A 23644-nucleotide genomic window follows, 5' to 3' on the forward strand; every position below is an offset into this window, starting at 1 on the left:
GAGGGCCAAGTTTGGCCATCACTGGCCAATATGAAAGTTTGTCAAAGGAGAGATCTGTGGCCTGCTTCCCACTGCACTTTAGCACCACCAGTGAGTGTGGTCAGAGGGTGGCATTGCAGCTACCACTTCAGCAGGGATCAGGTGACAGAAGAAGCTAATAAGGTTCTAGCTAGTTTTATAAAGTTGCTGAATTGCAGCAGGCACAGACTTAGCTGCTTCTGGCCTGCTTTTCTCTCTCTCCTTCCTCATGTACTGAGAAAGGTCATGGCTCTATCAAGGCCAATATTATCTGTCACGATCAGCAGTGTTCTTAGGTAGAAGAAGCCTTTCCTAGTCCTGCTGCTTGAGAATTGTGGGCAAGACCTGCTGGAGAATGGATCTGTATGGCATTGCCACTGAACCCTTTGGAGGAAAGGTGCTACATGTCATGACTGCATGCCAGGATCAGAGTGGGACCCAGAGACCACGATGGTGAAATCAGCTTCATTCATTTTGTCCCCCTGCCTCCACCCCCCAAAACACAATGTGACATGCATGTAATTATGGGAATCCTCCTGCAAGGGAACAGCCATCAACCAGAAATAGCTGAAGTGCCAAGCAACCAAAACAATGAAGGCTGTAACCTTTTGCACAAATGCTTGGGTGTAAGTCCTTTTGCTCTCAGTGATGCTTCCTTGTGAGTGAACACGCATTGGATTGGGCTGCACAGTTGCGATCTTGAACACAGTTACTTGAGAGTAACTCCCATTGAGGTTAGCAGGAACCTATTAGCATAAACATGGATTTGCTTTTCCTGAAATGAGACAAAGCCAGGACCAATCTCAGCCAGGAGCAGACAGAAGGAGCTGGTCTTTGGTAACTGTCTTAAAAGCTGTAAACACATAGGCTAGGTTAGACTGAGGTTAGAATGCTATGTGGGAGAGATGGGAGGAGGAAGAAATGCTTTAATTTACATTTTGAAGAAATGAGACTAAAGAATCTAGGCATGGGACCAAGTTTTTCTAAAATGCTAAATGTAAGTTTTATTGCTGAATGTTGTAATTGTCTCTTTCTCTCTAGGGAGGCACTATAAATCCTGTGGCTTTGAGTCATAATATACAGCTGGTGTGGCCATAACATTTTGGAATATACTGCCTTTGCAAAAAAATTAGGACATTATGCATTGGGGAGGCTGTTTCCTCCTTTGATTTCATCAATGACAAGGAACCAAACTTTTGTTAATAGGGGTAACACCCAGTCAACAGACAGGGTATCCATGCTGCAAATTTAACGTTTAACTGCCATGGATTGACCCCAAAGGATTCTGGAAACTGTGGTGTCAAAAGGACAAAGGAAAAAAATGTCTGGTAGTAATCCATAGTCTTCTCAACTGTTCCCAACTGTAAAAATGTTCCCAAGTTTTACTGGGAAGATAGAACAACTAATAAGATGGTTTAATGAAGGGAAGTTTTCTTTCTGCAGTTCTCTTACTGCACATAACTGTGGCATTGTGGGAAGTCTTGCTTCTTTTCTCTTGCATTCTGGGAAGTCTCGCTCATAATCTTCTTTCTGCTTCTGCACAAGAGTCTGAGAATGTTCTGAACAGTTCCCATTGAGTTCATGAAACAGTGTATCCTGACCTGTTCTTAATGCATTGCTGACCACATCTACGGAACGTGATTGTTGTATTCCTTCATGTTATGTTCTCTCAATATCAATCTTTAGTTATAATTTAATTAGGAGGTTTCATGCCTGTCTAGTTCCAGCTCCGTTCCCAGTCTTTAATCTATCAGTGATTAATGTAATATGTAATTCCCGCCTTGTACCTATGTTAACCAATCAGCAACAAGATGCTTTGTGTTTGTATCAACCAATCAGCCACAAGCACACCTGTGGCAATGTTTGTAATATTCAATAAAAGAGAGTTCCCGGGGCTCGCCCCGGAGAGACGCCTCTCATATGACACCTACCACTCGTCTGTCGTGATTTCAACCCAACAGTTTAAGGGTTTTATTATATGAGTGTGCACAGCAGGGGTTGCCATAACTCAGCAATTTGTACTGGGCACCAAAGCTTTAATGCACACACAAAGCCTTGGCTCACAAAGGCTTCTCATTTACTTCAGTGGTGATGAAAACTTTTTGACACAAATGGATACAAGTGTTGAGCAACCAGTTTTCACTGAAGTCAGTTTTGAAAGGTTCAGTCTGCCATCTTGATTAAAAATTGCAAGTGTATCCAAACAGAGACAAAAGCCTGCTTCTCATTGTCCGGAGCCTGCCCTACTTCAGATGAAAAGGTAAGGTAAAAAACCCCTGGATGGTTAAGTCCAGTCAAAGGCGACTATGGGGTTGTAGTACTCATCTCACTTTCAGACCAAGGAAGCCAGCATTTGTGCACAGACAGCTTTCCTGGTCATGTGGCCAGCATGACTAAACTACTTCTGGTGCAATAGAATACCATGACAGAAATCAGAGCACACGGAAATGCCATTTACCTTCCCGCTGCAGTGGTACCTACTTATCTACTTGCACTGGTGTGCTTTCAAACTGCTAGGTTGGCAGGAGCTGGGACAGAGCAATGGGAGCTCACCCTGTCACGGGGATTCAAACCGCTGACCTTCTGATCAGCAAGCCCAAGAGGCTTAGTGGTTTAGACCACAGTGCCACCCGCATGCACACTTCAGATGAAAGCAAATCCAGCAGTCCTAAGTCCATTCACAAGAGCAATCCAAAACAAAAGATCTTAACTCCTTACTTCCAAGGAGTCCTTCAACTTCGGGTGGGTAATCTGGCATCTGGCCAAGACTCCACCTTCAAGCACCAGCAGTCCTCTGGACTTGGTAGTGGCTCTAACATCACCTCTAGTGCTGTGCAATGGCCTTCTGTGTCAGTTAGGGTGTTGTGCCCCCCTGATGGCCCCAGATCCTCTGCCTCTGGCTTACTGTCCATTGACACAGCCTCTCTCTTTGTAACATTTCCTTCAGGAATCATCAGGTCCTCCCTCCAGTGGGGGCCTGACAGTTACAGTATCTTAGCAGGTGTCCATCATCTTGAATCAAAATGGCATCCACCTGTATCAAAACCTAAACCTACTTCTTCATCTCAGGAACAATCATGTAAAATTTGGTTACAACATCTTAAGCAATGCCCCCATCAGTGCAGTTTAGAAAGGCTTAGTCCACAGTCTTGATTCAAAATACTATCTGATGATATCCAAACCTGCTCCTATTTGATGCCAAATAGGTTCAATTTTAACGCAATTCACCACTTGATTCAAAATGTCATACAGCCATCTCCAAACATAGATAAAAAAACTGCTTCTCAATCTCATGAGCCATCATGCCAAATATGGTGACAAGATCTTAAGACTTGTTCAACTGCAGAGAGAACAGATGGACAAACAACTTTCCAGACGGCAGAATGCAGTTTTGTGGGGCTCACAATTCCACAAACTGACTTGGGACTTTAGGGAGTCCAGGGCTTGTAGAAACCTCATCCGAATCACACCTATTTCCCTCATCATTTTGACTGCACATAAAGCCTGTGAGCAGCTCTATCACTGACCACCATTCTTTAAGAATTGTCTTTGGGTACCCATGGAATGCTTTGATACACCATAATCTGAAATTACACTCTGAAATGACCACGAGTGTTCCCAATCACCAGATATAACTCCAAATCAATATGCTCTTCGTACTTTTTTGCGATCTGACCTCAACATAAAATGCCGCTTGTGGATTTCTCTGGCTGAAGCAGCAGCTCAAAGACTCTGATATATAAAACCATTTTTAAAGCATTTTAAAGCTAGAAAATTGTGACTATTTTTAGATAGCAAATTGTGGTCTTCGGTGCCATTTAACAGGTCACTGGACCTAGAAATGCCAGGGGTTGAATCTGGGTCCTTCTGAATGCAAAGCATATCCTCTATCAGGCTTGGCATCAGCACCCATCACACTGGGACAACTGCCAGGGCTCATGAACCTAGAGGGTCCCCAGTCATCTTTTTTCAAATAATAACAACTTCCTAAAACATTTTTTTTTTACATTGGGGATTAGTGCTCTGAAGAGAATGCATGCTGCTTGCCTCCTCTTATGCTCTGCTTGTAGATAAAGCCAGTACAGTGGTACCTCGGGTTAAGTCCTTAATTCGTTCCAGAATTAACCTGAAACTGTTCTTAACCTGAAGCACCACTTTAGTTAATGGGGCCTCCTGCTGCTGCCGCACCGCTGGAGCACGATTTCTGTTCTCATCCTGAAGCAAAGATCTTAACCCGAGGTACTATTTCTGTGTTAGCGAAGTCTGTAACCTGAAGCGTATATAACCCGAGGTACCACTGTATTACAAAATTGCCATTAAGTCTTTTGCGTTCTCCCCTTCAAAGGAAACAAAATCTGTCTAGCACAGCTCTTAGGTAAAGGTAAAGATACCCCTGACCATTAGGTCCAGCCGCGGACAACTCTGGGGTTGCGCGCTCATCTCGCTCTATAGGCCAAGGGAGCCGGCGTCATGTGGCCAGCATGACTAAGCCGCTTCTGGCGAACCAGAGCAGCGCACGGAAACGCCATTTACCTTCCCGCTGGAGCGGTACCTATTTATCTACTTGCACTTTTGACGTGCTTTCGAACTGCTAGGTGAGCAGGAGCTAGGACCAAGCAATGGGAGCTCACCCTGTTGCAGGGATTCGAACCACTGATCTTCTGATCTGCAAGCCCAAGAGGCTCAGTGGTTTAGACCACAGCGCCACCCGCGTCCCAACACAGCTCTTAGAGGGTCTCAATGGTATGCAGAAGTAGGGCATACATAAGGGTTTACTTACAGCGTGCAAGTGCCTTTAAAAATTAAATTCACACTTTGCAAATGGGTATTTGAATTTTGCTTTGGACATCTGACAAGCACAGCACCAGCCCCAGATTCCTAGGCCATCACAGAAGGGTTGGGCTTGCCTCTTTTGCCTTATAGTGGGCCTAGCCACAAAAGGGGCATGAAACAGTATCTTTGTTGAGCAGATACCCAAGGCAAGCCGCTTTCCGTGGGCTAACAACCATAGTATTGTGTCTTCCCACAGATTGGATAGGCAGCAAAACCAATAGATTTATATACCCCTCGGTGGCCCAACATGTATGTCTGTTGGGCTTTGTTGGCCTTGACAAGCTGCATACAGGCCGTCAACACCAGCCAGTTTTTGTGTTATCTGTTCTAAGAACACTGCCATATACCGAGTCTATCTAGGTCTGTATTGTCTACACTAACTGGCAACAGCTCTGTAGGGATTAATCAGTTATAACATTAAAAATGCAATATAAAAATGTGACACCAGAGGGCACTGTAGAGCAGCGATCCGTCGCTTTTTTAATAGCGTTTTCACAGATCAGTGTAGATCCAGCCTAGGTTTCAGGCAGAGGTCCTTTCCCCCAGCTCACGTTGTAATGCCTAGAATTGAACTTGGGGACTGTCTGCACGCAAAGCAGATACACTACTACTGAGCTCATGCGTTGCTAAGGTTGCCAAGTGGCGAAGGTGATGGACTATATGGAACTGGCAGAAATGACTGGCAGAATCCGAGACCAGGGAGAAGAGTCGGTGGAAGAAGATTGGAAGAAATTTAAAGCCTATTTACAGAAATATTGTAAAATTAATGAATGTTAGAATGATGTTGGATAGAAAGTAAGTGGTTTCTAGCTGTAATACTATAAGGGAATATGAAAAATGGATTACTAACAGGTAAAAATTTAACGTTACAATACTTTAAGATTAAAGACTTGGATAAACAAAGAGGGGAAGGATTTGCTGAACCAACAAACCGAACTGGAATACAAAAAAGGGAGGCGTGAGGAGGTCCGGGAAATAAGCTAATGAAAAATAAGTAATGGAAAGATTGAGTTGTTTTTAACTATTTTTATTTTGTATTTTGTATTTTTCTTTTTTTTTTCTTTTGTAATATTTTGAAAATTTCAATAAATATCTTATAAAAAAAAATAAAAATAAGGTTGCCAAGTGGCACCCTTTCCACAAAACCTTTGCCAGCTCTCCTCCCTTAGCAATCAGTGACTTCTTATCTTCTTCTTTCTTTCTTAATGGCATCATCCAGCCATTAAGTGAAGTTAAGCATTTCGGACTCCCATTGATTTTAATAGGTGAGGTTTAAGTATATGCTAAGCTCTGCCATGGAAATCAATAGGAATTAAAAAGGGCTGAACGTCTCGTTTTTTCCCTAGTGGTTTTTGATTATTACCGTATTTAATCAAGTAAAAAGTGCATGACATGGCATTGTACAGTCTCCCTTTAAACTATGCAAGAAAGTGGAGAAGGTTCTCCAAATTTTGTTTAAAGACTTGTTGACATTTTTACCATCTCCAGCATGTATACAATATGTCGGCTTATTCATATGCATTAAGCCCCCTCCTTTCACGAGCCAATCCATTTGTCCCGGAATCTGTTTACTTTCCCACTTCCTAGCTAATGATAATTTAGCAGCTGTTACAGAGTTCCAAACCAAATCTTGATGCTCAAATGCATGAGATCCATATGAAGTCCAAACAAAACCTCCTCTGGGCTCAGCAAGGATTCTGGTACATTTTCAGCTGTTTTCTCCCAGAATATTTTAATCTGTTTTCAGACCTTACCCATCCAAAATGTGCACTTTTAGGCTGCAATGCTAAATTCACTTACTGTGAGTAGTGACATTGAATGGAATGGGGCTTTCTTCTGAGTAGATATGCATAGATTTGCACTGTTATGCTTTCTTGTTTTCCATTGGGAGATAAAAATAAGTCTGTGCTCGAACACTTCATTGTAATCAATGCCGGGCAGGATTGTACCGGGCAGGATTGTACCGAACGGTAATACCAGCAGCTGTAGTGTTTATTATTTATATTGTATTTTAAAAATGTCAAGGCCACTTGTTGTTGTTTAGTCGTTTAGTCGTGTCCGACTCTTCGTGACCCCATGGACCAGAGCACACCAGGCACTTCTGTCTTCCACTGCCTCCTGCAGTTTAGTCAAACTCATGCTGGTACCTTCGAGAACACTATCCAACCATCTCGCCCTCTGTCATCCCCTTCTCCTTGTGCCCTCCATCTTTCCCAACATCAGGGTCTTTTCCAGGGAGTCTTCTCTTCTCATGAGGTGGCCAAAGTATTGGAGCCTCAGCTTCAGGATCTGTCCTTCCAGTGAGCACTCAGGGCTGGTTTCCTTCAGAATGGAGAGGTTTGATCTTCTTGCAGTCCATGGGACTCTCAAGAATCTCCTCCAACACCATAATTCAAAAGCATCAATTCTTCGGCGATCAGCCTTCTTTATGGTCCAGCTCTCACTTCCATACATCACTACTGGGAAAACCATAGCTTTTACTATGCGGACCCTTGTTGGCAAGGTGATGTCTCTACTTTTTAAGATGCTGTCTAGGTTTGTCATTGCTTTTCTCCCAAGAAGCAGGCTTCTTTTAATTTCGTGGCTGCTGTCACCATCTGCAGTGATCATTGGAGCCCAAGAAAGTAAAATCTCTCACTGCCTTCATTTCTTCCCCTTCTATTTGCCAGGAGGTGGTGGGACCAGTGGCCATGATCTTCGTTTTTTTGATCTTGAGCTTCAGACCATATTTTGCGCTCTCCTATTTCACCCTCAATAAAAGGTTCTTTAATTCCTACTCAATTTCTGCCATCAAGGTTGTGTCATCTGCATATCTGAGGTTGTTGATATTTCTTCCGGCAATCTTAATTCCAGCTAGGGATTCATCCAGCCCAACCTTTCACATGATGAATTCTGCATATAAGTTAAATAAGCAGGGAGACAATATACAGCCTTGTTGTACTCAAGGCCACAATGGTGATGTGGAAGCCCAACTGGTTCAAATGTAGATTACTGAGCATCTTGATTGCTTAACCACGGAAATACTATATTGTTCCCTTGCATGATTTGCAGAACATGAAACTGAGGATGAGTTCAAGCAGCCGGCTCCCAGCAATAGAAAACATGGAACTTTTGGAGTGACATTCATGGCAACCTGCTCAAGGACAGAACTGATGGCCCACTCTCAAAGGTGATGGACTATCAGTGTTACGTACTGAAGTTCTCACCCTGGGCCAGCAGGGGGATACTGTAAATAGTTTTCACTCAGGTCCACATATGCAAATAAGGGATTGAAAGGGACGTTCAGTGATTGGATAGTTACAGAAAGTGTTACAGTTGCATTGTAGTGGAGCTCTATATAAGCAGGCTGGCTGAACCCTTCAGTTCAGTTCTGTTCTGGCTTGTGAATAAACAAGAGCTGTCTGAAGAATTGCTGTGTCGTCTGATATGTTCACCCACAACTTAACAGTCAGCATGGCTACCAAATCAGGAGGGATGCGGTGGCACAGGGGACCAGCCAGTGCAGTTCTACCTTATTCCATATAGCAGCTCACCCTGAGATGGAGTCGCTTGTTCCTGAGGGAAAAGGAGTTTTCAGACTTTCTCCTCCAGGTGTATGCTGAACATGTGAGGGGCTGAACCTGCTGGCCCTTTCTCTTCACCTCACTACTTTCAGCAGACGATTGGGTTTCTACCCACAAAGAGCGGCAAACATGCAGTCAGGAGCTCTGTAAAACCGAGGCTCTAAATTGCATGGAGAAGGAAATAAACTGCACGAGTGCAGAAAGGTCCTTTCAGATCTTATGGGTGTTCGTTTTACAGGTGGACACTTTTACAATTGTACATCTAAAAATGTAACACGTAGAGAGGTCTTTTGGGGTGATTTCAATGGGTCTGAAATAATAGCAGTTGTTCTGCCAGGTTGCACCTTTTCTGTGGTCTATAATATCACTGGTGCAACTATTACAAAGAAATTATCTCTGGACTATATGGAACTTACTGAACTGACTGGGAGACTCCGAGACCAGAGAAAAGAGACGGTGGAAGACTAGAAGAAATTTAAAGAATATTTGAAAAAATATGTTAATATTCAAATTTTAGAATAGCTTTGGAAGTGGATACAGGCTGTAGGGTTAGAAGTAGAAGATAGTGTATTTTAAAATAGTATTATTTGTAAGTGATAAAATGTGAAGATTTTTATGGTAAAAGTAAGTGTGATTAAAAAAAATGGTTAAAAATTATGATATATGAAACTGCTAAAGATGAGGTAAAATGAAAACCAGATAGGGGGGACTTGGGGAAGCTCACCTAACAATGTTTAGAAAAAATAAGGATAAGACAAGAACTTGTTTGTATTGTTTGTATTTCTGTTTGTATTATTTATTTGTGCTATAAAATGAATATTTTTGGGGGGGGAGAAAAAGAAATTATCTCACAAAGGCTGAAGTGTTATAACCTATTTTATAAATACACTACTTTCTTCATCAGTGAATAACTTATCCAAGACCCTTTCCCACATTATCTAAGTGTTAATTTCACCATCTTTCCTCTCTAATAAGATTTAATGCACCTTAGATGTTTATCCTTTGCTGCCCCATTTTAAGAGCTCGGATAGTGTTAATGTAGCATTGAATAGTTTGTTCAGACAAAGCTATGGCGCATCTTTTGTCTCCCATACATTTATTCAGAAGCAGGTACTGAAACAGTTCTCTCGTGCCCCTCCTGGCTCTCTTGGATGCTTCAGGCAAAGTGAGAATGGCAGTGGGCCTTGGGGTGCTGGTAAATGCCTGTCAGGGCTGAACCACAAGCAACCATCAGGCAAGAAGAAGAGAAGAGTTTGGATTTGATACCCCGCTTTATCACTACCCGAAGGAGTCTCAAAGTGGCTAACATTCTCCCTTTCCCTCCTCCCCCACAACAAACACTCTGTGAGGTGAGTGGGGCTGAGAGACTTCAGAGAAGTGTGACTGGCCCAAGGTCACCCAGCAGCTGCATGTGGAGGAGCGGAGATGCGAACCCGGTTCACCAGATTACAAGACTACTGCTCTTAACCACTACACCACACTGGCAAGAGCCACAGGTCAAGCTAGAGGGGACAAAACAAAGAGCTAGAGCAAGCTAGTGCCTATCATAGTCCAGGCAAATCCCAGAGCCTTCATAGCAAAAGTGGGGAACCTGTGGCTTTTCTGATGTTGCTAGTCTACAAATCCCATCTTCCCTGACTGTAGGCCATGCTGACTGGGGCTGATGGGAGCCAGAGTCTGACAATATCTGAAGGGTCACCTGAAGGGAATGTTCCTGTGCTTGGGTTCTGCTTTGGGGCATCTGATTGGCCAGTGTTGGAATACAGTGGTACCTCAGGTTACATACGCTTCAAGTTACATACGCTTCAGGTTACAGACTCTGCTAACCCAGAAATAGTGCTTCAGGTTGAGAACTTTGCTTCAGGATGAGAACAGAAATCGGGCTCCGGCGGCGCAGCGGCAGCGGGAGTCCCCATTAGCTAAAGTGGTGCTTCAGATTAAGAACAGTTTCAGGTTAGGTAAGGACCTCCGGAATGAATTAAGTTCTTAACCCGAGGTACCACTGTAGATGAGTCATTCATCTGATCTAGAAGGCTCTTTTGCCACACCTTGCTGGGTCCCTCTACAAATTAAGTGGCAAGCGCACCATATCATGTAGCAGCAACCCTAGCAGGCTGACTAATCTGTTTTCCAAACAGAATTGCTTTGGCACATTCTGAGCTCCCCGCCTGTTTCCACGCCTTTGAGACCCCCCCTGCGGGCTCTTGCCTTGCCAACCTGACTTGGGACGCTCTCGTTCCTTTATTATTTCCCCCTTTTTCACTGTGCTTGATCTAACTGTCTCGTAAGCTCTGGCTGTTGCGTAAAGTCAGTCCCCAGAGTAAGCAACAGCAATTTCCCTCCATAAAGCTGTTAAAGCCTTTGAAATATATGAAAACATTATGACAATCGTTATTAGTATGAATTACCAGGAAAACAGAACATTAGCCACATCTGTTAGAAAGAGGAAACCTTTTTGTTTTTTGTTGTTGTTTTGTTTCGCAGCCCCCTGCTTTAATTTTTAAATAAATAACCAATGTGGTGGGTTTTCTCCCCTGTCCCTCCCTCTCCTGCTCTCTCTGGGAACATGAAGGATGATTCTGTAAAAGCAAAGGCTTGTGACGGATCTCTCTGCTCTGCTCAGCCACATGCATGTGGAAAGCCTCGGATTATATTGTGCCAGCTCACTTCCAGAGTTCTGCGAAGAACGAGGCTGGTGATAAATGGTGGAACTTTTCATTTTTGTTTGAAAAAAAACCACCAGCCCTAAAGAGCTTCTAAAAGCGGTGAGGGGAGGAGAGCGAGAGTGAGAGCAAGATAATGTGTTCCTAGCCTCTTCATGACACTTGCCTTTCAGATAATTGTCATTTGTCATCTTAATTTACTTGAGAGATACATCTGAAGGCAGCTCTGCGAAATCAAAACCTGGGGTTTTCAACAGGCATTTAATGAATATCTCTTGCTAGTGCATAGATTTCTTTTCTTTGTTTTACGCTGCCTGCCATTTGTTACTATGGGTTCGCTTCTTTTCATTTCTTTCTTTTAATCTATTATGAATATGAATTTGCTTTATGAACTGGCTAATTATCTCATAGCCTTTCCCAGAGAAAAAGAGGCATCTTTGCTAGGAAAGTAATGGAACATAATAGCAGTTATTTTCCATCCACTCTTCTTCTTGGGAAAAATTTTAGTCAGTCATTTTTTATTTTTTTTAGTCAGCCATGATATTTTTGAGAGTGTCGGAGTGCAGTTCCAGCACCTCTCAGGTGGGCGCCATTGCGTGCCGGCACTCCCCCCGCCTGGTTCTTGCCTTTAGGTATTTCTGAGAAGCCCAAAATGAACATTTCAAGTCAAAACAGAAGCAAGTCTACACATTTTAGTCTCCAACTAGCTCCTAGCCACCCCTAACCATGATTGGTCAAGCTAAAGGGCGGGGCCAATTCATATTTCCTTTTCTTCAATCCATCTCCTGTGTAGCGGCAGCAGGCTTTAATCTTTCCAGCAAGGCCTCTACCATTGCACACACACATTCATCTAGCCTAACCTCCTGAGATCAGCGTAGGATTTGGGGGGCCAAATCTTGCATCTCATGAATCATGCACTTTAGGTAAAGGTAAAGGGACCCCTGACCATTAGGTCCAGTCGTGACTGACTCTGGGCTTGTGGCGCTCATCTCGCTTTATTGGCTGAGGGAGCTTTGTCATGTGGCCAGCATGACTAAGCTGCTTCTGGCGAACCAGAGCAGCACACGGAAACTCCGTTTACCTTCCCGCTGGAGCGGTACCTATTTATCTACTTGCACTTTGACGTGCTTTCAAACTGCTAGGTTGGCAGGAGCAGGGACTGAGCAACGGGAGCTCACCCCGTCGCGGGGATTCGAACTGCCGACCTTCTGATCGGCAAGTCCTGGGCTCAGTGGTTTAGACCACAGCGCCACCCGCGTCCCCATCATGCACTTTACTGCTAAGCTATATGGCTGTTCTTCCAAGAAAGATTGCTGTACAGCTGCTCTTCCATGCGTGGCTTCCTACAGAAAGTGTGTTATTCACTCTTTTGCTTTCCTGTACATGTGATAATAAGTATGTAACCAAGTTGTTAACTTGGTGGAACATACCCTTTCCAAATATTTGGAATACTTACGAAATCTCTGCTACAAATCTGCACGTGGCCTTTCTGCGAACACACACCAGATGTTCCCCGTTTATGACGTTAAATTCCTTCCTTTCATTACCTCCCGCAAAACGAGGCTGGTGGAACATTTCCACTCTCTGTCCATCTTTCTTCCCTGGGTTCAGAGAGATCTCACCTAATTAATGAGGGGGAGGGAATCCACCCACCTCTTCCCATTCAAACAATGCTTGAAAGAATTGTCTGCATACCTGCCAGGTAGAAGAAGAAGAAGAAGAAGAAGAAGAAGAAGAAGAAGAAGAAGAAGAAGAAGAAGACACAGCTTTTGGGGCATAAAGAGCAACTGACTCACACAGCCATTCTGAGTCAAATTCAGTTTAAACAGCATTATGAAAGGGCCTCTATTGCAGGAAATGTCTCCACTGGTGAGACATTGGCTGGCATCTGGTGGCATCAGAATGTGGCATCCTTCGGCAGCCACCATGGTTACAGCACCAGCTTGCTGTCAATACCTGCCCCAGAATCACCTTTGTACATTTTACAGTCAAGCAGCTAGTTCTGAGAGCTGCCATTTAATTTGCTATGATGCCCTCCAAATGAGATAACCCTGAGGCACTTGCAGAATATAGGCTCCCCAGTGCGGTGGAGGCTATGTCTGAGAGATGCCATTTTGATTCCCCTCTAGGGTAGGGTTTACTTTGGGGGTGCTGCTGGAAAATGTTGCTGCTGCCCACCATTACTGCCACTGCAACTCGGCACGTCCATCCATCAGGGGACCCGCTGTTATGTACTGAAGTTCTCACTCTAGGCCAGCAGGGGGACAGTTTTCACTCAGGTCCACATATGCAAATAAGGAATTGAAAGTGACATTCAGTGATTGGATAGTTACAGAAAGTTGTTACTGTTGCTTTGTAGTTGAACTCTATATAAGCAGGTTGGCTGAACCCTTCAGCCCAGTTCTATTCTGGCCTGTGAATCAACAAGAGCTGTCTGAAGAATTGCTGTGTCGTCTGATATGTCCACCCACAACTTAATACCCACTATGGTTTGGAGGGGTCCATCGGAGGTCATTTGGTGAACAGGAGCTGAAAAGTGGAACCAGCCCTGCTATTGGACCACCTGGTGCCTTCTGGTTATGATTCTTGCACAGAACGCTGAAGCAATCCAACATTCCAGTAGCTGCAATAGCCTACCGGATGCCTCCAGGAAGCTTGCAGTTGGGTTATGAAAAGAAACAGTTCTACCCTGCTGCTATTCCCCGGTAACAGGTATTCAGAGCAGTGCCAGATTTACGTATAAGCTAAACAAGCTATAGTTTAGGGCCCCACTCCATTGGGGGCCCCCAAAAAAATTTAAAGCAAAAAACAACAACTGGATGTACATTTCCAAAATATAAGATAAAAAACAAATAAAATGGCTTTAGATACCTATTAGGTCCATAAATTACCATTTGGCATATATTAAACACAGAAAACAGCGACAATTTGCTGTTGACAAAGGACAGCTGGACATATAAAGGCCCCATTACCTTCAGTAGCTTAGGACCTCATCAAACCTAAAGCAGGGCCTTATTCAGAGGCATACTGTACTGACATCTGTATGGGAATTGTTTTTAATTGTTTTATCTCTTGTGCATGTCCAACCTGGGCTTCTTTGGGAGGAAGGATGGAATGAATCAACAACAACAACAACAACAGTTGTTGTTGTTGTTGGCACCTGACCATCTCAAGAGACAATGGAGTGCATTCGCAGCACTGAATAGACCTCCCAGGGGTGCAAGCCTGGGCAATGTGTTTGGAGGTCCTGGGCTGCCCTCTCAGCCTCATCGTCCAAAGGAAAGGAGTACAATATGTTTAGTGCCACCTTTGCTACAGGAGTTGCCAGAAGGAAGCATACAAGGCACAATCCAACCGTCTTAGGGACTCCACTCCAAATTTGTGTAGGCTTTGCTTGTTAGCCTTTTCTTCTCCTAAAGATATCCAACAAGGCAGCAGAGGTTTAGGGTCAGTTTTCCTTCTACATGGGCTACCTTCAGGTTGACGAGCCCCATCTGCCCATCACTTGCCTCTACAGCACAAGCAGAAACTGCCTTCTTGACCATTGGACCACCTATTGGTCACATCCGCTCAGTCCACCGTTGCCTGTCTTCACATGCAGGAGAAGTCCCTAACTCATAAAAATAGGAATAATCAATCAAGTATGTATGTATGTATGTATGTATGTATGTATTGATGCTTTTGAATTATGGTGCTGGAGGAGACTCTTGAGAGTCCCATGGACTGCAAGAAGATCAAACCTATCCATTCTTAAGAAAATCAGCCCTGAGTGCTCACTGGAAGGACAGATCCTGAAGCTGAGGCTCCAATACTTTGGCTACCTCATGAGAAGAGAAGACTCCCTGGAAAAGACCCTGATGTTGGGAAAGATTGAGGGCACAAGGAGAAGGGGATGACAGAGGACGAGATGGTTGGACAGTGTTCTCGAAGCTACCAGCATGAGTTTGACCAAACTACGGGAGGCAGTGGAAGACAGGAGTGCCTGGTGTGCTCTGGTCCATGGGGTCACGAAGAGTCGGACACGACTAAATGACTAAACAACAACAATGTATGTATGTATGTATGTATGTATGTATGTATGTATGTATTAAATCTGTATACCGCCCTTCATCCAAAGATCACAGGGTGGTTTACAGCAAATGATGATGTTCCATATAGCCATCCTGACTTAACAGCCATTGATAACAAATTGCATTCTCCTAAATGGCATTGTAATTTCTACGCCATGTTGGAGGCACTGTGCCTCTGAATAGCAGTTGTCGGGCAGTAAGAGTGGGAGAGCGCTATTGCATTCATGTTCTAGCCTGCAGGCTTCCCATAGGCATCTGGCTGGCTGCTAGGAAAACAGGACGCAGAATTAGATGGGCCTTTGGCCTGATCTACCAGACCTGCGGCTTTACTGAAATTTCTCCAAATCCAATGGAAGCAAGGGAGGGAATCTGAGGGCCATGTTGCGTTTCAGGGGTCAGACTGTGCAATGGCTTTACCCATGCCTGAATACAGCACTAGGCTTGCACAATCTCTGCTTAATACAGATTTAGTGACCATGGCTCTGAGTTAGCATAATTACAACCATCTATCCCTACATTGCTAGCATCCTGTTTGGCATTATGAACGTTGGGTTATGTAACTTGCTGGTGTTACTTGTGGTTGGATGATTACATGTCACATGTTCCCTTTTAGCCAGAACTTCTGAAGCAAATTAAACAGCCACATGGCCAACATAAACCATGCTAGAACCTTAGTCGCTTCATTGACTTTTCTTTCCTTCTTTCAGCGCAGTTCCCACCATGTGCTTCCTGGATGAATAATATTATTACTCCAATTTAATTCATAAATGTTGAAGGCACCACTTGTTTCAGCTGTAAGATCTGATTGGAGAAGACAGAATGCAAGCTTAACTGCTGAGTGCTTGGCAATTTGTAAAAGACCAAATCTTAAAAACTCAGCTACATGGAAATTAATCCCTTTGATCGTAGGGGAGCTTAATTGTAAGAGAGAATGCTTAGGACTGCAGCTCAGAACCATCTATTTATGAGTGAAGCCTGGAATGTATTGTAATAATTATCCAACAACTGCTCCAACCAATAGGTAGCACTGTTTCATGTCCTTTGTGCTTAACTAAAGTTCTGTGCCTCGCCTTGCTATTGTTCTGTCTTGTGGTTTTCTCTTGGAGATGTTCCTGGAATGATTAGATCTACGCTGGAGACTGACTTTGCAGATCTCTAATAAAAGTTGTTCTTCTAAACAAGTTTTGCAATATCTCTGACAAAGATCATGTGTTTTGCGATCAGCAACTGAAAATGTTTTGCTGAGCCTTTCTAATATACCAGTACATATTTATTTACTGCAACATAATACAGCACCATTGCACTTGGTTTTCAAATTGTGTTTTGGACCTTCCTTGTGTTTCTTAAAAAGCTAGGATCCACACCACATGGAAATCAGAGATTAACTTTTGCCCACTCAATCTCAATCTCACAACCACCCACCAGCTTCTGTTTACCCTGGGAGAGAAGCTTCCATTTCTACCAGTGGAAGAATGTCATCTGGAAAGTTTCTCCTTGGGCACAGTGAGATATAATCTGAATGAATCAGTCCATGAGTGAGTGAGTGAATGAATGAATGAATGAATGAATGAATCAGTGAAGGGCACAGCCCTGTTCAGTCAAGCAAAGGACTCGCTGTATGGAAGAGTGGGAATTGTGAATTGTGCCTCCTCGATGGCAACCTCCATGTGCTAGTTCAGTGCTACACTGCACATAGCTCTATATAGGCACTTTCCGTGTGACTGGGGGCAAGGCAAATGGGCACAATTCTGGCCCCCTTCCTCATACACATCACAGTCATAGGAAGCTGCCTTATATCAGGTCAGACCATGGGTTAATCTACACTGAGCATGGAGAACCTGTGGTCCTCCAGATGTCATTAGACTGCAACTCCCATCATCCTTGACAATTAGCCATGCTGAGTGGGGTTCAAGACAGTCCGACAGCATCTAGAGGGCCACATGTTTCCCATCTCTGGTCTACACCGACTGACAACAGCTCTCCGCTCCGTGGTTTGGGATCAGAGTCTTTCCCAGCCCTGTGTGGGGATGCTGAGTACTCAACCTGGGACCTTTTATGTTCAAGGGCTCTACCACTGCCCCACTGTCCAGAACGAGCCAGCAGTAAATCACACGGAGTAAGTAAAGTTAACTCTTTATTAGGGGGGAGGGAACAGGACCTGCACAGGATTGCCAGGTCTAATGAGCACATGAGCACATAATCAGTAGTTCTTGATCCTGTGATGCAGCTGCAGAGACTGAAGGTCTCCACCTTTCCACAGCTGCCTAAGCCTCCTCCTCTCCAGGGTTTCCCCCCTTCCATGCAATTTGAGACTGCATCCACGTATCTGCCTTTGCTCCTCCCATTTCATGTCTCTCTGGGTTCTGGGAGACCAAGGGGAAGGGGAGCTTGTCACAACAGGAGAGGGAGACACCCCTGCCTCTTCACCAGCCTGACTCATCTCTGCCTCTTTGCCTCCTTCATCTAAGGTTGCCATATTTCAATAGGTAAAAATCCAAACACTAAAAGTTGTGGGTAATCACCCATAAAGTTGTAAATCTTATCCCCCAGGATGGGCATGTAGGCCCCCCAATAGAGGACATGTCTGGGATTTCCCGGACGTATAGAAATCCTACCCTCAGCCCACTGTCTCCTTCTGTTTCTGGACTTCTCTCCATCACAGACTCTCCCTTCTCACTAAGGCCTCTTACCTCCGCAGCCTGTGGGGAACATGTTGATGACGCAAAGACTGTAGACCCTCCAAGTGACTCTATTACCCAGGGACAGTCCTGAATCTGATTTCATCCCAGAATGTCCCGCTTTTCCTTAGGACATCTCTATCTTCAACAAATTTTGGAGGGTATGGAGCTATGAGACCCTCAAGCCAAGGAGATAAATAACTATACAACCTTTAGAAGACATCTGAAGGCAGCCCTGTACAGGGAATTTTTTTTAATGTTTAATGTTTAATGTTTTGTTTTTTTATGTGTGTTGGAAGCTATCCAGAGTGGCTGGGGCAACCCAGTAAAATGGGCAGGATATTATTATTATTATTATTATTATTATTATTATTATTATTAAATGGTACATTGGAGAGGGTATGAGACTGCCTGCATCTCCTTCTTCCTGTCTAGCTCCCTGCTCCTTTCAGTCCCAAATAACACTGGAAGCCCTGTCCCAATTTGGGGCTATCTCCACAGTGGGTGGCGCTGTGGGTTAAACCACAGAGCCTAGGGCTTGCCGATCAGAAAGTCGGTGGTTCGAATCCCCGCGACGGGGTGAGCTCCCTTTGCTTGGTCCCTGCTCCTGCCAACCTAGCAGTTCAAAAGCATGTCAAAGTGCAAGTAGATAAATAGGTACCGTTCTGGCAGGAAGGTAAACGGCGTTTCCGTGCGCTGCTCTGGTTCGCCAGAAGCGGCTTAGTCATGCTGGCCACATGACCCGGAAGCTCCCTCGGCCAATAAATCGAGATGAGTGCCGCAACCCCAGAGTCGTCCATGACTGGACCTAATGGTCAGGGTTCCCTTTACCTTTACCATTACTACCTGACTTATCTGAAATCTGGAATGACCCAAATCAATTTGGTTCATGCTTCAGTGTGGTCCTATTGAAAAGCACTGAAGCCATATGGGGCACCAATTCACCTAAGCAGCTTGCCATATTATAACTGCCACAGTGTGGGCGGATTTAAATGTGCATCCATGCACAAAGATAACCCTCAATTTTTAATGCCAGAAAGTATTGTTCTTGAAGGCTAGGATTTTTATCCTTCCTTGAATATACGAACAAACAGCCTAACAGAAAGAGAGAGAGAGAGAGAGAGAGAAATCATTCCTTTCCCTTATGGAAATAAGAATTCCTTTCAGGTCTTTTGACTTACATTTGGTCTGCGTCTGGCAAAATGTTAAGAAGATAGATTACCAGAGAATGGGGAAGAGGTGGAGGGACTTTTATATGACAAGCAGATCAGCTTTCATCTGGTGATTCACTTGCAGCTCCCTTTCTGCCTCACCCAGGCAGCTGAATTCAATTGACGGGACATTAAACTGCAGCATATAGGGATCACCAATACACACACCAGACATCTTAAAATTGTAAAGCACCAACAAGAGGAAGCTCTTTCAAGCTCTTTCAAATCCATGTGCAAAGCTACAAGACTTCAATAAACAAAGAAAGAAAAATATGGGCAATGGTGGCATTCACACACTACATTCAACGAGTGTACAACCTGGGTACACAAACAGCTGAGCTGTACACTCATACAGTTATTCACATGTAATGTTCAATGACTGACACTCTAGGCACCTGCATATGCAATAGCTGAGCTGTACAAATCAACAACTGTACACTCTTTCACACAAACACTTATACATGTATAGACCTTCTGATTGGCAAGCTCAAGAGGCTCACTGGTTTAGACCAGAGCACCACCCGTGTCCCGGGTTCGAATCCGCACAGCGGTGGTGAGCTCCCGTTGCTCTGTCCCAGCTCCTGCCAACCTAGCAGTTTGAAAGCACACCAGTGCAAGTAGATAAATAGGTACCACTGTGGTGGGGAGGTAAATGGTGTTTCCGTGCACCCTAGTAAATATGCTTAAATTCTTGTTTGTAACATCTAGACTTCTAGATGTTTTCGCTTCGTTTCAGGGGTGAGTTGAAATTCTCTTGGGGGAGAAGAGATTCAATGTGGCTCCAGTTTAATTTCTCCCAGAAAGCCTTGTTCAGAGGTGTTTTGGGTTGTTGTTGTTGTTGTTGTTTTAATCTGGGAATTTTAAAATGACTACTTCCATAGGTATAGCTGTCTCCTTTGCCACTCCCTGGGAGCTGCCATTATAGTGGACATTGTTTTAATAACCTCAAATGAAAGTTTTTTCTTCCTGAACTTCAACCTGAAAAATCCCAGAGTGGTTTATGATGAATAAGCACAGGGTAGTCCCTCCTTGCAGATTTGCAGTCTAAAATCTATGCTAGGTTTACAATCTAAACGGCACAAAACAAAAAGAAGAAAGGGAAGAGGAGGGAAGAGGAAAACTAACTTAATGCATTGTAAGAACAGCAGTTATGGGCGTGAACAGCTGGAAGAGAATGGTGTCCTTGTCTGCAAACACTGCTCACTGCGGTTGCCACCAGCTCAACATTTCAGAAAGCAATGGAACTCCAGAGCTTTTTCTTTTCCAGGTTTTATGGAGCTGTAAGCCTCAGAAATAAGAACAATTCCTTTCAAACAGAAGACAGCTAAAATCGTATTGTCTGGTGACCCTGAGGCTTTTTCCAAAACAGCACCAGACTTTTGACTGGTAATAAAATGACAAAAGCTATTGTTGAGACATTTGAATCCACAATCCACAAGGTGTCAGCAGTTTGGTGCCAGGTGTCAGAAACAGTTAGAGCTGAAAGGGATCCGTTGCTCTCCATCCTCTCCTTTGAAAAGGAAGATTGTTTTCTTTTCATAACTCTCGAGAATGCAGGAGAATGGAATTTAATATAGCGCCGTACTGAAAGCCAAAGTTTGCCTGGCTAATTTGCGGGATGCGATGGGGTGCATGATGACAAAGGAAGCTGTGCCTTCATTTGCAGCTAGATTTCTGGCGCGCAGCAATGCCAAAGTTATGGGTTCCATGAAGCTGAGCCATGAGGTATGTTTTGGCACCTGCCCACGCTCCATTCCAGTCCAGGCATGAGGATTAAGGAAAATGAATACCTGCCGTTGCAATGAATACTTTTCAAAGTTCCAGGCTCCATTTTCCAAAGTACATGGGAAAGATCCAGGGCAGAAAAAAAGGAAAGACCTTCTCTATGCAGTCAGGGCCGTCTTACCCATAGAGGCTAGTGGCATGGGGCGCCAGGGTGCCAAGTTCTGGAGGGCACCAGGGAAGAGGCAGAGGCTGGATGTGGCACCTCCCAGCATCAGCTCGCCGCCCTCACCCACCTCCACCATGCCGCACCGAAACAGCGCTGTGCCCGGAGCCTCCATCTGCCGTGGCTACCACGGCACGAAGCAGCCAGCTGAGCTGGGAGGCACCTCATCCAGCGTCCGTCTCTTCCCGGCTGGAGGAGCAGCCCTGTCAGGAACACGTCCTACTCTTGAGTAGGACCCTGGCAGAGACACATGCCTGACTGGCATGTTCTCTCCCTCCTGGTCGATCGTTCAAGAGCTTCAAAAGCTTTCTTCAGTCCGAACATCACAGCGACCGATGCCAACAGACATTGGCACACTTAGGGATCCACAGAGTTTGCGCAGCTTGCGTAAAAGATCTCAGCAACTCAGCATTTTGGCTAATCTACTTTGTTTACATATAAACACACACAGAGCATTGCAACATGGCTCCCTCTCTCTCTAGCATCAGACAGCAGAGAGAAAGAACAAAGGACAATAGCTCCACTTCACGGAACACAGTAACACAAACATCCTGTCTCCGTCACTTCCCACTTTGTGGAGTCAAAACGTACACTGTCATGTGAAAGACAACAATCCCATGACTACAATCATAGAGCAGGAATTCTAACACGCCCTCCAGCCGCTGCCCACCTCCTCCAGCCACACCGGCAGTGCCGTCCTCCCTAAAAAACTCTGGGAAACAGGGGGGTGCTGGAGGGAGCTTTGCACCACGGCGCCGGATATGCTTAAGACGGCCCGGTATGTAGTGCACAATTAAACTGGAATTTGCTTCCAAGGGAGACAGGGATGGCCCCCATCTTGGATGGTTTTATAAGAGAATGAGACAAATTAATGGAGACAGGGGCAGCACATCCCATTTTGCCACTGGAGGTGAAATGGAAAGTGCCACACGGCTGTCACTGCCACCATCACCCTACCTGCCACCACCACCATGGCTTGCACTGCCTGGTCTGTTGCTGCATCTGCTGCTGGCAGAGACGTGCTGTCACCATCTGCACTGATTTTGGTGAGACCATGTGTCTTGCCAGATGCAAGGTGGTTCTTTTAAAATGAGATTCAGAAGTAATACAAAACACAAGTGAGTAAGAAGATTAAAGATTTTATTCTAAACAGTTGAATCTGCCACTTGGAAGCCCTCAAGAAGCGGTGAAGTGACTCCCCCAGGTAGCCTCAGTTTGCACGGCCCTGTGGCTGCCAGTCCATGCATGAGCTTCTCCCAGTTGTGCCCCAAATCATCTGATTTATAGACAGCTAGATAGCTAGCCTATGTGGCTTGCCCAACTGACTACATGCAGATCATTCATTACTGGCTACGTGCAGATTGTTAATTAGCCACCCCCTCCCAATGCCTCACTTTCTCGAAACAATGTCCAACATCAGAGAAGGTTCTCATCACGATCTCTTCCTCCTGATTAGGACATTATAGGCTGTTCTCATGCCATCAAAGAACTTAAGAGACAAGAAGAGGGGGAAGGAACAGAGGAAGGAAGAGGGCAACCATGTCAGATCACCCACTCCTCGAAATACAATTTATCTTCTGGATAGATTGCCCATACACCATGCTAATTTTCGGTGAGATCTCACCCAACATGGATGTGATCTTGGCTGAAATTGGCACCAATGCATCCCCACCCCAAGTGCCCCGTTTTAAGCAGGAGATCCAGAATCACAGATCTGTTTGCATTCCACAATGTCCCATTTTTTTGGTCCGGTGCTCTGGCACAACCCTGCTGATGAGCGCCAGAGTGTATTCCATTCCTTCTGTCTGGTGATTGTCAGCAGGGCCACGCCAGAGCACCTTTTGATCCTCCTGACATCCCAACTTTGGGAATGAAAATGTTGGAGGGTATGCCAATGCGAGTGCCACTTCTTCAGCACTGGCAGAGGTGATGGAGCAAACAGGGCATGGACGAGACAGCTACCAGTGGCTACTAGCCATGATGTCAGCTGCGTCCCATTGCTGACAGAGGGGGAGAGCGTGGAGAGACAGGAGGAGGTAATTAGGCAGGAATGCGGAACGAGGGAGGAGCAGCCTAGTTGCAGTAGAAGCCTGAGCTCTGAGAATGAGGAGAAGGAAGGGGGGAGTTCAAGGGAGAAGACACAGACTGACAGTCCAAGCTCGGACTCGGGGGGGGGCACCGGAAATAGCCCATCCCATGACAAATAGGCATGCAAGAATTAATGAGAGGCGTATTTCACATTTATTAAGAAACCAGAAGCATTTTTACTTGGCATTGTAGGAAATGATATTAATAGACAGGATTGTAAGTTGTTTTTATATGCAATGACAGCAGCAAGAATATTACTGGCAGAAAAATGGAAGCAAGAAGAACTACCAACGAAAGAAGAATGGAGGATGAAGATGACGGACTATGCAGAATTAGATAAATTAACAGGAAGGATTTGAAACCTGCGGGATCAGAGATTCTTAGAAGACTGGAGTAAATATATGAACTATTTGAAAAGTAATTGTGATGAACAGATTACGCTAGTAGGACTGCAGAAGTTTTGTAAGGTGGATTATTTGAAATACTGCAAGGAAGTCTATGAAGAGAATTATTAGTTAAGGACAATTAAATGTAATATAGAAATTAAGAAATGCAGGTTAAGTGATAAAGAA

At 44.6% G+C, this 23644-nt stretch overlaps 1 long non-coding RNA gene across 1 annotated transcript; it reads left to right on the forward strand.

Annotated features, from left to right (window-relative positions):
* The first annotated feature begins 13678 nt into the window (after nucleotides 1–13678).
* Nucleotides 13679–16328, forward strand: LOC308478533. The gene is made up of 2 exons (XR_013987114.1): nucleotides 13679–13789; nucleotides 15855–16328. It is a non-coding gene; the product is annotated as an uncharacterized lncRNA (long non-coding RNA).
* The last annotated feature ends 7316 nt before the right edge of the window (nucleotides 16329–23644 follow it).

Source organism: Podarcis pityusensis (assembly GCF_964106645.2).
Source record: "Podarcis pityusensis genome assembly, chromosome: 5".
NCBI classification, from domain to species: Eukaryota; Metazoa; Chordata; class Lepidosauria; order Squamata; family Lacertidae; genus Podarcis; species Podarcis pityusensis.